This window comes from Carya illinoinensis, chromosome 6 (genome assembly GCF_018687715.1).
Source record: "Carya illinoinensis cultivar Pawnee chromosome 6, C.illinoinensisPawnee_v1, whole genome shotgun sequence".
In the NCBI taxonomy this organism is placed as follows: Eukaryota; Viridiplantae; Streptophyta; class Magnoliopsida; order Fagales; family Juglandaceae; genus Carya; species Carya illinoinensis.
Genome location: NC_056757.1, coordinates 18,116,375 through 18,132,021, shown reverse-complemented (window position 1 = coordinate 18,132,021; position 15,647 = coordinate 18,116,375).

Here is a 15,647-nt window from a genome sequence, read left to right as displayed (position 1 = left end):
GTGCCACACCGCAGGTAACGACCACGCGCGTGACACCTAAACGAGCGATGCCCAGTTCCGCACCCCGCGTGTTCATAGCTAAGCATCCTCTAGCCCTCGCCAGCAAAGGGCCACGGAGTCGGTGCGTAGAGCGATGCCCAGTTCCGCGCCTGGCGCGTTCGTAGCCAAGCATCCCCTAGCCCCCGCTCCCGTCATCGTCCAGCGACAACTCGGGGGATGTCACTCAGTATATTATACTCCCGAGTGACCAGAGGAGCTCCACCGGGATAATAACCCATCCCGGCTTGGGCTCATGAGACACACGGACCCGAAAATCCACTTACGCCAATAAAACAGGATTTTCTCACATTAAATAAAACGCACGTGCATGCACCATGTAAATGCAATTTCAATGCACAAAACAACCAACAAACCATAAATCAATAAATCAAGCAACTCCGTCCTCCATCCATCCGACCCCCGAACTCCTTGGACTCAGTCCGGAATCAGCCAACCAACAGTAAATATTTATTGAATGATCAAAATATATTTAAATCTAAAAGTAGAGTTTGGAAAATACTTACAGCGCTATATGGTATTTTTTGAAAGCTCGCAGCATTGCAAACGGCGGAAGAAAAACAACGTAATAGTGAAATTTCACTATGGCCGTGGGTTGTAAAATACCCACTTTTGAACGGGGCAAACCAAAGCTCGGGATTGATAGGGAATGGTCTAGAGATGTTTATGAAGCTAAGGGAAGTGGAGTTTGGCCGTGGGTGGCGGCGAAAATGGTGGTTGAAGGGCTGAAATACCAAAATCGGAAACTAGCTCGTGGGAGCTGTTTCGGCGACGGAATGAGTCCAGAAATGGATGGGTTAGGACGGAAAGGAGTCGGTGATGAAGTGGTGAAGAGGTGGTGGCCGGAGGTGAAGCGACAGCGGCAAATCAGAGCAAAAGCCATTAGGCTTGGATGTGGTTTTCCGGCTAAACGGCGGCATGGTTGGGGATGAAAGTTGGTGGGGTGGTTCACCAGAGGGAGGGGAAGAGATTGGTGGTGGTGGTGTGATGCATAGTGGCTGGCGGCGGTAGGTCTGGGCAGCTGGATGAAACGGCGTGAGGGAGAGGAGAGAGAGTGCCATGCGGGAGAGAACCGGGGAGGAAGAGGAAAAGAAAGAAAAAGAAGGAAAAGAGAAAGAAGAAAAAAAGAAAAGAGAAAAAGAAAAGATGAGGGAAAAGAAATGAGGTCCAGTCCTCACTCCAGAAACCAAAACAGATCCGCCGAAAACGAGATTAAAAACCGTAAAACGACTAAATAAATTAAACACAACATCAAATAAATTAAAAACCAATTTAAAACAAAATAATTTAAAATAAATAAACCAATATATTAATTAAATTAAAAACAATCTTTCAGTGAAAATACACGTAAAAGTGGATCATCACATCTACGCTTGGGACATGGTGATTTGAAAGGCCTCGCTATTGACATTCTTTTCCACCATTGCCTTCCCCATGATGCATTGTTTACCAAGTTCCCCAATCCCTTCACAACTTTCCTGTTTAACATGAAAACAAGCTCTCTCCTCCTTAGACAGATGCAGGTTCTCCCATCACTTGGCTAATTCCTTAGTTGTTTCTTTGCTTGGCAATCCCCGGCAACGGTGCCAAAAACCTAAACTTTGACTCAACTAGTGAACTAAAGATCTAGAGCAGTTTTACCTGCAAGTATACAGGTGTTGTAGTACCTAACTAGGACGAATCCACAAGGATTGACTTATATGATAAGAAGAATAAACTCAAATAATGAAAAGAAATTACTAAAAGGAACATCCAATCAAATAGAAGAGAAAATTACCGAGATGAAGATTTTTAAAGTAACAGAATAAAACTAAAATGTTAAAATTAATTGATATGGAGAATGACTAAGGTTTCGAGGATCCGTCTAATAATTTATGATATTGTATCCAATCGATTTATTTCAATTAAACTAGAATAATGATTCCATTTAATTAGAAGATTTAGCATTTAAGGTCAAGAAAAATAGTCACTAATGATTAAGCATGAACGATTGATGATTATAACATTCACAAACTTATTTGAATATCACATGGATTTTTTCAAGCATTCAATGTATTCATAAATTACAATGAATCAAGATAAATATATAGATAATCAAAATATCCAATAATAAAATCATTCAATCCATCAAGCTCACAATATAAATTCTAATGTTGATCTGAAAATAATGTTTAAATCATTAGATTTCACCTCTAACCTTAGTACAAAAATTTAGCCAACTATGGTCATCAAAAGAGTCATGGAAATCAAATAAATATTCTCCATTAGAAAATTAAAATAAAATACCAAACTCAACACTGAAAAAAATAATCCTCACAAGAGAACAAGGATGGGGATATGATAGAGCTAAAAACTCCTTCAAAATAAAACCATCCTCTCGTAAAACAAGGAAGCTCCAGTTCGTAAGCCTCTCCCAAAAATATCTTTGTCTCTCTCCAATCCTTTAAAAAGCCAGCTGCTCCTTTCACTTCGTCTTGGTCTATGGTCCTCTCTCAAGTCCAAAGTCCCCAGCCAAAGAAAAGTAAAATCAACTCTTTCGAAGCTCTTGCGTTTTTGTCTGGTTCCCTTGTGTTTTTTTTTTCCTATGCGTCCGTCTCCCAAAACCTCTCCAAGTCCCTCACTCCCACTAGAAGCCCAACAAAAAATAAATCTCTCCCCCTTCTTCGTTTAAGTCCAGTCGAACTGATGGGAACTAAGGTGGAGCTATCCTTAAAGATCCCTTGCAAATTCCAGATGGGCCAATTACAAGATCAAGAGCCAAGAAGATTAAGGAAGCAATGCAAGGATTGGTGCAATCCACTTGGGATGAAGCTAGGAAGAGCCCAACACTCAAGATGGGCTTCAAGGAGAAAGAACCAGTTTTGATCCACTTGATACAAGCTATGGAAGACATGACTTAGAGATTGGGCCTATTGTTGTTAAGGCTTTCAATTTGTTTAAAGGTATTTTATTATTAGTTTAGAAGAAGTGGGCTTGAGGATGCTTGGCCCACGTATGTCTTATTTCTAATGGACTAGGGTTATTTTTGGGAAGGCCTTGTATTTTTGGCCAAGGGTTTATTTGAAAAGTTATAATTTTATGTCTTACTAGGGTTTCAAAAGTAACTGTAGCGCGGCGTATGGCACTGTTCACGCTACAGATGAGACAAAGGAGCTTCAGAGGCAAGTTGAGGATTTGATGAGCAAGGGGTATGTGAGGGAGAGCATGAGCCCATGTGCAGTACCAGTACTTCTAGTGCCTAAGAAGGATGGGACGTGGCGGATGTGCATTGATTGCAGGGCGGTTAATAATATCACGGTAAAGTATCGCCATCCCATTCCTAGATTAGATGATATGCTCGATGAATTGCATGGCTCATGTATTTTTAGTAAAATTGATCTTAAAAGTGGGTACCATCAAATTAGAATGAAAGATGGTGATGAATGGAAAACTGCTTTTAAGACTAAGTATGGGCTTTATGAATGGTTGGTTATGCCATTTGGACTTACAAATGCGCCCAGTACTTTCATGAGATTAATGAATCATGTCCTACGTGCGTTCATAGGCAAGTTTGTGGTTGTGTACTTTGATGATATCCTAGTGTACAGCAAGGACTTAAATGACTATATTGAGCATTTGAGATATGTGTTTAATGTGTTGAGATGTGAAAAGTTGTATGCTAATTTCAAGAAATGTACCTTTTGTATGGAGGAAGTTGTTTTTCTTGGTTATGTTGTTAGTACAAAGGGTATTGAAGTGGATGAAGAGAAAGTCAAGGCCATTAAGGAGTGACCAACACCAAAGAGCGTCACTGAGGTAAGAAGCTTTCATGGTTTAGCTAGCTTTTATCGGCGTTTTGTTAAAGATTTTAGCACCATTGCTGCACCACTCACTGAAGTCATTAAAAAGAATGTTGGGTTTCATTGGGGGGCTAATCAAGAGAATGCATTTGCCACTATTAAAGAAAGGTTGTGCTCTGCACCCGTGTTAGCATTACCAGATTTTAACAAAGCTTTTGAGATTGAATGTGATGCCTCAAGAATAGGGATTGGAGCCGTTTTGATGCAGGATAGGCGGCCGATTGCCTTCTTCAGTGAGAAGCTAAGTGGGGCATCCCTGAAGTACCCTACTTATGACAAAGAACTTTATGCTCTTGTTCGTGCATTAGAGACTTGGCAGCACTACTTGTGGCCTAGGGAATTTGTGATCCACACCGATCATGAATCGTTGAAGCATCTCAAGGGTCAAGGTAAGTTGAATAAGAGGCATGCTAGATGGATGGAATACATTGAGACCTTTCCATATGTCATCCGTTACAAGCAAGGTAAGGAGAATATTGTTGCTGATGCTTTATCACGGAGGTATGTACTTCTTACTTCTATGAGTGCTAAAATGCTTGGGTTTGAATATGTGAAAGATATGTATGCCGATGATGTTGACTTTTCTGATGTGTATATGGCATGTGATAAGGCAGCATTTGGTAAGTTTTACAAGCATGATGGTTACTTGTTTAAAGAAGATAAACTGTGTGTACCTAGTTGTTCTATGCGTGAGTTATTGGTGTGTGAGGCACATGGCGGGGGATTAATGGGACACTTTGGTGTCAAGAAAACCTTAGACATATTGCATGAACATTTCTTTTGGCCTAAGATGAAAAGAGACATCAATCGCATTTGTAGCAGGTGCATCACATGTAGAAAGGCCAAATCTAAGGTTTTGCCACATGGGTTATATACACCCTTACCCGTTCCTAGTGAGCCATGGGTAGACATATCTATGGACTTTGTTTTGGGGCTGCCTAGGACAAAAAGGGGTAGAGATTCTATTTTTGTGGTTGTGGATAGATTTAGCAAGATGGCACATTTCATTCCATGCCATAAAACAGATGATGCCACAAGCATAGCTGACTTGTTTTTCAAAGAGATAGTGCGACTCCATGGTGTGCCCAAGAGCATTGTTTCTGATAGGGATGTTAAATTTCTTAGCTACTTTTGGAAGGTGTTGTGGGGAAAATTAGGTACTAAACTCTTATTTTCCACTACTTGTCACCCACAGACTGATGGTTAGACTGAAGTAGTTAATAGGACTTTAACTCAGCTTTTACGCACTGTTGTTCATAAGAATTTAAAGACTTGGGAGGATTGTTTGCCATTTATAGAGTTTGCATATAATAGGACCATGCATACTACTACTTCATACTCTCCTTTTGAAATTGTTTATGGTTTTAATCCACTTACTCCTTTAGATTTGATGCCTTTGCCTATTGATGGCAGGAGTAGCTTAGATGGACAAAAGAAGGCAGAGTTGGTGAAGTCACTTCATGAGAGGGTACGGCTTCAAATTGCCCAAAAGAATGAAAGGTTTGCTTCCCAAGCCAATAAAGGGCAACGGCTTGTCACCTTTGAACCAGGAGATTGGGTTCGGGTTCACATGCGCAAAGAAAGATTCCCAGCCCATAGACGGACTAAGTTGCATCCTCGAGGAGATGGACCTTTCCAAATTCTTGAAAAAATTAATGACAATGCATATAAAGTGGATCTTCCAAGTGAATATAATGTTTCTGCTACCTTCAATGTTTCTGATCTTTCTCCTTTTGATGTAGGTGAAGATTCGAGGTCGAATCCTTTTGAGGAGAGGGGGAATGATGGGAACCAAGGTGGAGCTATCCTTAAAGATCACGGACCATGCATACTACTACTTCATACTCTCCTTTTGAAATTGTTTATGGTTTTAATCCACTTACTCCTTTAGATTTGATGCCTTTGCCTATTGATGGCAGGAGTAGCTTAGATGGACAAAAGAAGGCAGAGTTGGTGAAGTCACTTCACGAGAGGGTATGGCTTCAAATTGCCCAAAAGAATGAAAGGTTTGCTTCCCAAGCCAATAAAGGGCGACGGCGTGTCACCTTTGAACCAGGAGATTGGGTTTGGGTTCACATGCGCAAAGAAAGATTCCCAGCCCATAGACGGACTAAGTTGCATCCTCGAGGGGATGGACCTTTCCAAATTCTTGAGAAAATTAATGACAATGCATATAAAGTGGATCTTCCAAGTGAATATAATGTTTCTGCTACCTTCAATGTTTCTGATCTTTCTCCTTTTGATGTAGGTGAAGATTCGAGGTCGAATCCTTTTGAGGAGAGGGGGAATGATGGGAACCAAGGTGGAGCTATCCTTAAAGATCCCTTGCAAATTCCAAATGGGCCAATTACAAGATCAAGAGCCAAGAAGATCAAGCAAGCAATGCAGGGATTGGTGCAATCCACTTGGGATGAAGCTAGGAAGAGCCCAACACTCAAGATGGGCTTCAAGGAAAAAGAACCAGTTTTGATCCACTTGATACAAGCTATGGAAGACATGACTTAGAGATTGGGCCTATTGTTGTTAAGGCTTTCAATTTGTTTAAAGGTATTTTATTATTAGTTTAGTAGAAGTGGGCTTGAGGATGCTTGGCCCACGTATGTCTTATTTCTAATGGAGTAGGGTTATTTTTGGGAAGGCCTTGTATTTTTGGCCAAGGGTTTATTTGGAAAGTTATAATTTTATGTCTTACTAGGGTTTTAGAAGTAACTGTAGCGCGGCGTATGGCACTGTTCACGCTACAGTACCCGACGCATTGTTTACTTAGGGTTTTTGGGGATTGTCTATTTAAACCACTTGTAACCTCATTTGAGAGGCAGACTATATGGAATTGTCATTGAGAGTTGAGTTATCTCCTCTTGTTCTTCTTGAACTTTTGAACTTATCAAGGGTAAATCAAAACCTTTGTGGCGTTCTTCCTTTGTAGTCTAGGTTCTTGAGACGGGTTCTTCAATGGGTCTAGATTTTGATATAATCTAGGTTCTTTGAATGAGTTCTCATCGGGTCTAGGTTCACATCACGAACCAGCCAAGTCCCTGCTTCCATAAAAACCAGTCCCTCTAGAATCAAAATGAGAAAAGAAAGAAAATCCTCTCTCACTTCCCAACGTCTAGCTTCTAGCTATGATCTTCTACAACGTTCCCAAGTCCAGCTTTCCTTTTTTTTTTTTTGTCTCCAAACCTTTCTCCCTTTTTTTTCTTTTTTGAAAGCCTTCAGTCCCTTCTCTATATAAGTCTATAACCCACTCTCTAGTCCATTGGGTCTCCCCACAAAAACCCAACGCCATTTTTCCTTCAGTCTCCTGCTTTCCCTGCGTGTGGAAAGACCCTCCAGAACTTTCCCTTCTTGTGTGTAGAGCAGCTGCTTGTGTAGAAAGTCCAAAAAGTAGAGCCCTTGAGTTGCATGCCTAGCTATCAAGGAAAAAGTGGAGTTTCATTCCCTTTTCATGTGCAGTGTCTGTCCAAAGCAAAGAAAGTTGTCAAGCCAACATCCTGATCAGTTTTACATTTCCCTCAAAATATTTCTTTCTTTTCACATGTTGATTCCATGCCCATGCTGTCTAAACATATGCGTAGAGGTCACAGTTAGAAGTAGAAGTCATTATTTAAAAGCAGTAAAAATAAGAAAAAGAAATAACATAGATAGAAAATCAAAAATTAAAAAGTAAAAATAGAATCTCAAAAATATATTGTGCATGCGATGAAATATTGTCCAATTAAATCATAGGTTATAAAATTGAACATAAATCATTATATTAATCAATTTAAATCAGAACTTAGATTTATGCCTATTAACCATTTTTATATTAATCAATTTAAATCACAACTTAGATTTATGCCTATTAACCATTTTTCATCTAAAACCAATAATAATGTCATGAACTAATTAAAATGTATTGGTTCTAAATGTATGAAATATGTAATATTCCAGCTCAATCAGTAGATTAGTAACACAATCAGTAACCAGAACACTCAAACTCACAAAGTGTGAGACTCGAACCTTTGAGATCTCAAAGGCACTGGAACCTTACTCTTTTCTTAATGAGAGAAGGAAGGCACCCTCACTTCTAATGTCCATATCCATTTTATCATTAGACTAACACTAGAAGCTATCCCTATGCATAAAGTATGTTAGTTTTTAATGGAATATTATTGTTGCCTTTCAAAAAACATGCTCAAATTTCTAAAGATATTTACAAAGAAAAAATAAAAATATGCCACTTAAGCCCATTTCTATGTGGATAATGATGTCCTTATGGTTTTATACTACATGTCTACTACTGAGTTTTCCTTTTTAATTTACTTCCTCAGCTCTACACGCTCAAGACTTCAGAAGCCCATCTCTACTCTCTAATCACATTCTACCAAATTTGAGATTCAGAATTTCAAGATCAAACCTCTCCTCCACGCAAGATCTGGGCTCTCTCCTCTCAAGTTCACACTCTCAGATCTGGGCTTGCTTCGCTCAATATCAAACCCTAACATTTTCAACCATTGCGACCTTTCAAGATCAAACCTCTCTTCCTCTCTAGACTTGGGCTCTCTCCTCTCAAGGGTATCGTTATCCATGTGCAAAAGAAAGGGGTTTGGGGATTGAAAAATGAAAGTTTTTCAACTACCTTAGCTGGAGGGAACTACTTGTGGTGTGGGACCCGCGTATTTCCCCACTATAAATTCTTCAGGGACAGAACTAGAAAACAGGGATCTGTCTCTGTCAATCTCTCTATGTCCATGCACAACAAGGGAAAATGGAAATGGTGGGAAAAGTTCTATTGATTTTTGGTGAGTAAAAATAATAATATATATTTTGTAAGAGTAGATTGTGAAGAGAAACCAAAGCTCTTGAGATTGTTAGGTTCATCTATTATGTGTTCATAACCTCTCTTTGCAAAAAGCAACATCAGCATCATGGATCATCACCAAACTTTGACACAAACCTGATTTTAAACTCAACCTTGTATGTTTATCATTATGTTTATCTTGCAACGTTCTAGAAAAAAAAATAGGTTTCTTTCATGAAGGCTTGAAAAAACACCATAATTGTTAAGAGTAATGTAGAGAAAGGTAGAATATGATGGAATGACAGAGTGCCAGATGTGGAAATAGGCTAACTTGTATTCAATCATCTATTGTGTATACAAAATGTTTATGCTATATATAGATTACAAGTGTAATGAAATGAATAAATAATATAAAGAATATATTGACAGCTCAAGATAACAAGTCTAACAGAATCACAATCTTCATTTTACCACTGCCCTTTTATCTGGAGGAACCATACGCATCTGAAAGGAAATTGCATCTTGTAATTTCATCATCCCCCCACAAGATGGAGAGTAAATGTTTATGACTCCCATCTTGGATAATAGGCAATTGAATGTAGGAGAATGAAGCGGTTTGGTAAGCAAGTCTAATAATTGATCAAAGGAGGAAAACATGTGTAGTTATGACTTGCCCTACTAAAATCTTAACTCGAACTAGATGGTAGTCTAGTTCAATGTGTTTAATTCATTCATGAAACATGGGGTTCGTGGCAATGTGTAAAGCCGCCAAGTTGTCACAGTACAAGGTGGCAAGTTTGGGGATGGTAATGCAAAAATCATTAAGTATCGAAGCCATGTAAGCTCACAAACAACTGAAGCCATTTCTCGGTTTTCAGACTTAGCAAAGGACCGTGAGATGGTGTTATGCTTCTTAGATTTCTAGGAGATGAGAGATTTGCCGAGGAACATTGAAAATCTAGTTGTCGATCTTCGTGTATATGGGCAATTTGCCCAATTGGCATCTGAGTAAGCCACAAGCTCTAGCATTGAAGTGGTGGGAAAAAATATGCCTTGCCCCGAGTACCTTTGATGTAGTGGATGACTTTGATGATGGCATTGCAATGAGGAACTCGTGGGTGCTCCATGAATTGACTAGGCAAGTGAATGTTGTAACTTAAATCAAGTCGCGTGTTTATAAGATAAAGTAACTTGCCGACCAATTTCTTGTATAAGGCAAGGTCATGAAAAGGTTCTCCTTCATCCATTGTCAGTTTAAGATTCGATTCCATAGGTAAAAGGGAAGGTTTAGATGTCAGTAGCCCAATTTCATAAAGTAAGTTTAGTGCATACTTACGTTGGCAGAGTTGGATGCCTACCTTTGAACGTCCTACTTCCATGCCAAGGAAGTATTTAAGCGAGCTGAGGGTCTTGATTTTGAATTTGGTTGCCAAAAACTATCTGACTGCATTGCTAGAGGCAGTATCCGAACTCATCAAGATTATGTCATCAACATATATGAGCAGGGCGAAAAGGATGTAGCCATGTTGACTCGGTCTTGAATGTGCTTCCAAGTGTAGAAGTGTCAAGTTGTATCAAGGATAAGTCTAGGATCGTATTCCACAGGGACAAAGGGTTATCATAGCGTATATGAGATTTTTGAGTAACAAATGTGTCGATTATGAGAGATGAAAATAAAATTAAAATGCAATGCAAAAAAAAATCGAAGTTGAAATTTGAGTTTCTAATCAAAAAGGCAAATTAACAAATACTTGGGTTGGGTGTGAGACTCTCTTTATTTCGGGTCCTAGAAAATTTTCTCGATTAACAATCCAATCAAGGCATTGATAAATGGAAGATAAAAAGGTTAAGCTCAAGTTTTTGCAATATTTTCCTAAGGGATTTTCTACTTTACTAGCCGAACACACATTAACAAACAACTGAGAGAAGCCTTGATAATTTTCAAGCTTTTGTTGTGCCTTACGTCAACAACAAATCAAGAGCAAGAGCTGCAATCTATTTTCAATTTAAATCCAACTAGTAACTTAGTGAAATCAACATTCAACCATAAAATATTGCATTAAACTAGAACCTAAAATAAATTAAATCTCATTCCACAACCCAAGTTTTTAAAATTAGCTACACATGATATTTCTAACAACAAAAAATAATCTAAGTAAACTCATATTAAAAATTAAAGAAAATACCAACATAGAATAAATCTTAAAATGCAAAATAGATGATCTATAAAATACCCAGCAGTTCAAATGGTCAAAGCTCAAAGAAATAAAACAAATCAAAACTAAATAAATGAATAAAACTAAGAAAATTAAATGAAGCTTCATGCTGCCCAAAGGAAATGAAAAGAACAACAAGCCAAATCCACTAACAAACCAAATGAAATGAATCCATAAATAAAAGTCTTATCTAATCCAAAGAAAAAGTAAAAGCAAGATGAAAAGTAGAGGTTGAAACAGCTGCCACAAGAAATGAAATAAAATAAAAACAAATAAAAACATGAGAGAGTTCCACCGTCTGAAATGAAAAGAAGATTGAAGAAAAATAAATGAATATCTGCCAACCAAGAACTTAAACAAACAGAAGATACCGACTCAAATCTGTCCGTAAAACGTAAACCGGGTTTGAAAATGTAAGAAGGAAAAATAAACTAAAAACTCCACTCTGCTGTAGCCGAACGAAAACGAAGTGAAGTAAGAAAAAGAATAAAATGAAGCCGCCTCAGTCCAAACGGAAAGAAAACGAAGAACTACTGCTACCGCTGAACGAAAAGCTCTGTCTGGAAAAAAAGTAAAGCTATGAAAATAAAATTCAAGCAGCCGCCCAGGGTCTGAAATGAAAGAAATACTCCCTAAAAAAAATAAAACTCTGCACTATCTCCTCTACTGCGCTGAAGGTCTCCAACGAAAACCGCGTGAAAGTAAGACAAAGCAAACCGCCTCTTAAACGAGAAGAAAAGAAATAAAATTCCAGCTACTCTACCCTAGTGCTCGGTCTGGAACCAAAAAGCAATTCACATGCCAAAAGCTACTGAAAAACCAAACTATCTGGAACGAAAAAATAAAATAAGTAAAGCTGAGAAAAACAAATGATGAAGCCGCCCTCTCTCCTGCAACGTGCTCCTGCTTTCCAACGAAATCCAGCATGATCTCTTCTTTGAGTGAAGTCCAGCGTGATTGTCATGAGCTGCGCTACTTTGCTGTAGCTTGCAATTTGCAGCCCCTTTTGCATTTGTTTATGACTTGTCAAAATGTCCTGCAGCGTATAAACATCATATGGAAAGAGTAAAATTAAATATTTATTTTGATGTGAAACAATTGTGTTATAAATCTTTTTAAGCACAAAAAATTATTAAAATTTATCAATGGTCTCAAGTATCATGACATACTATATAATTAAGTACTTAAATCTTTTGGTTAAACAATTTATTCACTTAAGTAACTTGGCTTTTGATTGGATGAAACCAAATTTGGCTAAGGATGATGACACCGACCGGTGAAACCCCATTCACCTTGGCATACAGTCATGAGGCTATGCTGCTGGTGGAAGTTGATATCCCGACTTATCGAGTGCACCACTAAAAGCAGCACCCCAATGACTGACACTTGGAAGAACAACTTGACCTTGTTGAACCTCACATGGAGGTGGTCTGTTTGGGGATTTTTTGATTGGACCCACTCCCATCCATTGACATCGCAAGGAAGGTCAATTAGGATGGCACCATGTCCACTCGTCGTCCTGACGAAATAGGGTAATGTTCAAGTGGCCTCTAGGCTAGACCAGCTCTCCTCCACTGGGGAGCTCGGCCTAACTAGGGGTTAGTTCCTCCTATTAACCCACACATGGAGGTTCAAGTAGTCTTTGACTGAACCCACTCCTACTAGTCGATGCTCATGACAAGAGTCAATCCATGCGTGCTCGAGGCTAGCCTGCTTCCCACCGTGGAAGGGACAGGACAGCCTCTTGGCATTACACCCTTCCCTTTGGTACCCCATGGTAAGGTTAGTCATGGAGGGCCAAGGGGCATCCGCATCTCTGTCGTGATGGGGATGGGGTCTATTTCGGCATTCCAAGAGTGTTGCAATTCGTACTGACTGGAGTCCCACAGCTAGTATGCCCCTGGCCAGTTGTTGGTGACCACCACGTAGGGGCCTTCCCACTGTGATCCAAGCTTGCCTTCTTTCTTTGCCGCTATCCCCGTCTACTTTAATATGAGATCTCCTACCATGAACGACCTCGGACACACCCTTCGATTGAAGCAGCACTCCACTCCCTTCCGGTACGCTGCCATTGTCACATCGACCTCTTCTACCATGTCAAGTTGTTTTTCCAAGCGTCGGTCATTGGGGCTCTGCTTGTAGTGGTGCACTCAATAAGTCGGGATGCCGACTTCCACCAGCGGCGTAGCCTCATAATCGTATGCCAAGGTGAACAGGGTTTCACCGGTTGGCATCCTCACAATTGTCTGGTAGACCTACAAGATGGCCGGGAGTTCCTCTGCCCATGACCCTTTCCAATCGCTCAACTTCTTCTTCAGTATCCTTAACAGGGTTTTGTTGGTGGCTTCCACTTGACCGTTTGACTAGGGATGTCCTGAGGAAGAGTACCGAAACTTGATCCCCAGGTCCTGGCACCAATCTTAGTAATGGTCAGAGTTTAATTGCTTTCCATTATCAGACACAATACAACGGGGCACCCCAAACCGGTAAACAACTCTCTTTCATAAGAAGCGAGTAATGTTGTTGGTTGGTTGTAATCGTTGCCAGCACTTTGGCCTCAACCCACTTGGTGAAGTACTCCATCACCATTATTACAAATTGTACCCCTCCGCTTTAGGGATTTGTTGGATCTAGAAGTATAAAAAATGAGTGCGCTCAATTTACACCAACGCCAGGTACTTGTTCAATTTTTCACTCTTCACCATGAATTATCCTTTTACTTGACTAACTACAACTTGCATGTCTGCCCTGAATTCCACTTCCTCCTCACCTAAAGATCTCGCTATGGTCATGCCGAGGAAGAGCACCTCATACTCCGCCTCGTTATTGGTGGTTTTGAATGCTAGCTTAACCCTTTTAGTTGTGCTCCTCACCCTTTTCCGTAACGATATGTACCCTCAAGGCCCCTTGGCCTTCCGACTTACCTATCCATGGGGTACCAAAGGGACAGGTGTAATGCCAAAGGGTTGCTCAATCCCTCCCATGGTGGAGAGTGACCTGTCATCAACAGCAGACACATGGATTGACTCTCGTCATGAATGTCAACCATAGAAGTGGGTCCAATCGGGGACTGCCTGAACAAACTACCTCCACGTATGGGTCAATAGGCAGAACTAACCCTGGGTTAGGCCGACCTCCCCTATGGAGAAGAAGTAGTTCCAGCCTTGAGGCTGCTTGCATTACCCCGTTCCGTCATGATGAGGGGTGGACACGGCATCAGTCAGTCCTAACTCCCCTTTCCCGCGATGTCAGAGGGTCCAGTCACAAACCACCTAAACAGAATTCCTCCACACGTGGGTCAACAGGCAGGATTGGCTATGGGCTATCCCAACCTCCTCTACGAAGAAGAGCGGGTCCAGCCCTGTGACTGCCCGAACAGAACCCCATCCCATCATGGCGGAAGGACAATGACCTCCCCGTAGGACTAAAGAGGAGGGTGTGGTTTGGGGCGCCCTTACCTCTCCTTCGGTGGAGCATGGGATAGTCCCAAACTACCCAACTAAACCATGGAAACCAACGAGGCATGTATGATTGAATCGTGTGACCTCCGTTAGAGAGAATGAAAGAACCTACCTCAAGGAAATGAACCTCGCATGAGAATACAACCCTAAGGGAATGAACAAGCCTACAAAGACCACGAAGTCCCACCGCATCGAATCAACGAAGAAGGTTGGTAACTGTCAATTAGAGTTCCTATATCTGGGTTTTGATTTTGTAGAATGTACACAAAAGATTCAGACAAGTTTGGCTTACGTGCGCTTGGCCCCATCGGTAGAGCACCAAGGCCGACTAAGCCTTGATGGTTATGCGTATTGAAGGGATTTCTATTACGACTGTGACTACGTGGCATGCTCAAGCGAGATGGGGGCCATGCATGCAAGATTGTGGGCCACTTACGCTTAAGGGGTCTTGCATATCGCTAAGCATAAAGGGTCTATCGTACTCTACGAGGTGTCATCGGAAAGGTTTGCAACAAGCGGCCAGTGCATCATAGCCCGTGAAAGGTGTACATTATACAAGTAAGCATCGCAAAGAAAAATGACAAACAAGAAAGCATGAAGAGAAGAGTACTTTATTCATCAATTGCTAGAACAATTACAATGGAAGGGCTACAGCATAACAGCGAGAAACCATGTAAAGAGAAATAGAAGACAAGAGTAGCTCAAAGGTCCAAATCAGACCCGGCAAGCTACGGTATCATTAGCAGAAAAAAAGAGCAGTGGCTCCTGGGGTCCAAATAGCTGCTTCAGAGAGTTACCATCCCAGAACTGTAGTTGGGAAGCAAGACAAGAATTGGCCCAAAGGGAGAGGGCTCGATCAACTTAAAATCTCTAGACTCCCCTAGAATGCCAGGCGACTAATGGCTAGGATAGGAGAGTTTCCCCAATGGTTCTTGTGACGGCCCCTAGGGACATCCGCTCTCCCTAGGTATGGGCGAAACTAAGGATGTAATGAGGGACCACAAACTGCACAAGGAGTTATGAGGCAAAGCAACCCATTGAACAACCCACCCGTGAGGCTGGGTGTACTCCCTGTTCTCAGCGCATCTCCTATTAATAAAGAATTACATGACTTTCAAAAGGGCATTCATTGAAGGTTTGAAGGGATTACTGTGCACATATCTCCACAAAAGCTCACCACAGAATCTGGCCTCACAAGGCCAGCCTTGAGCCAGAGTGCCCATCGAAGCAAAGAAGGGCCAACGTGAATACAAAGGGAGAGAAGGGGAGACAGAATTTCAAAATGCTGGAAGAG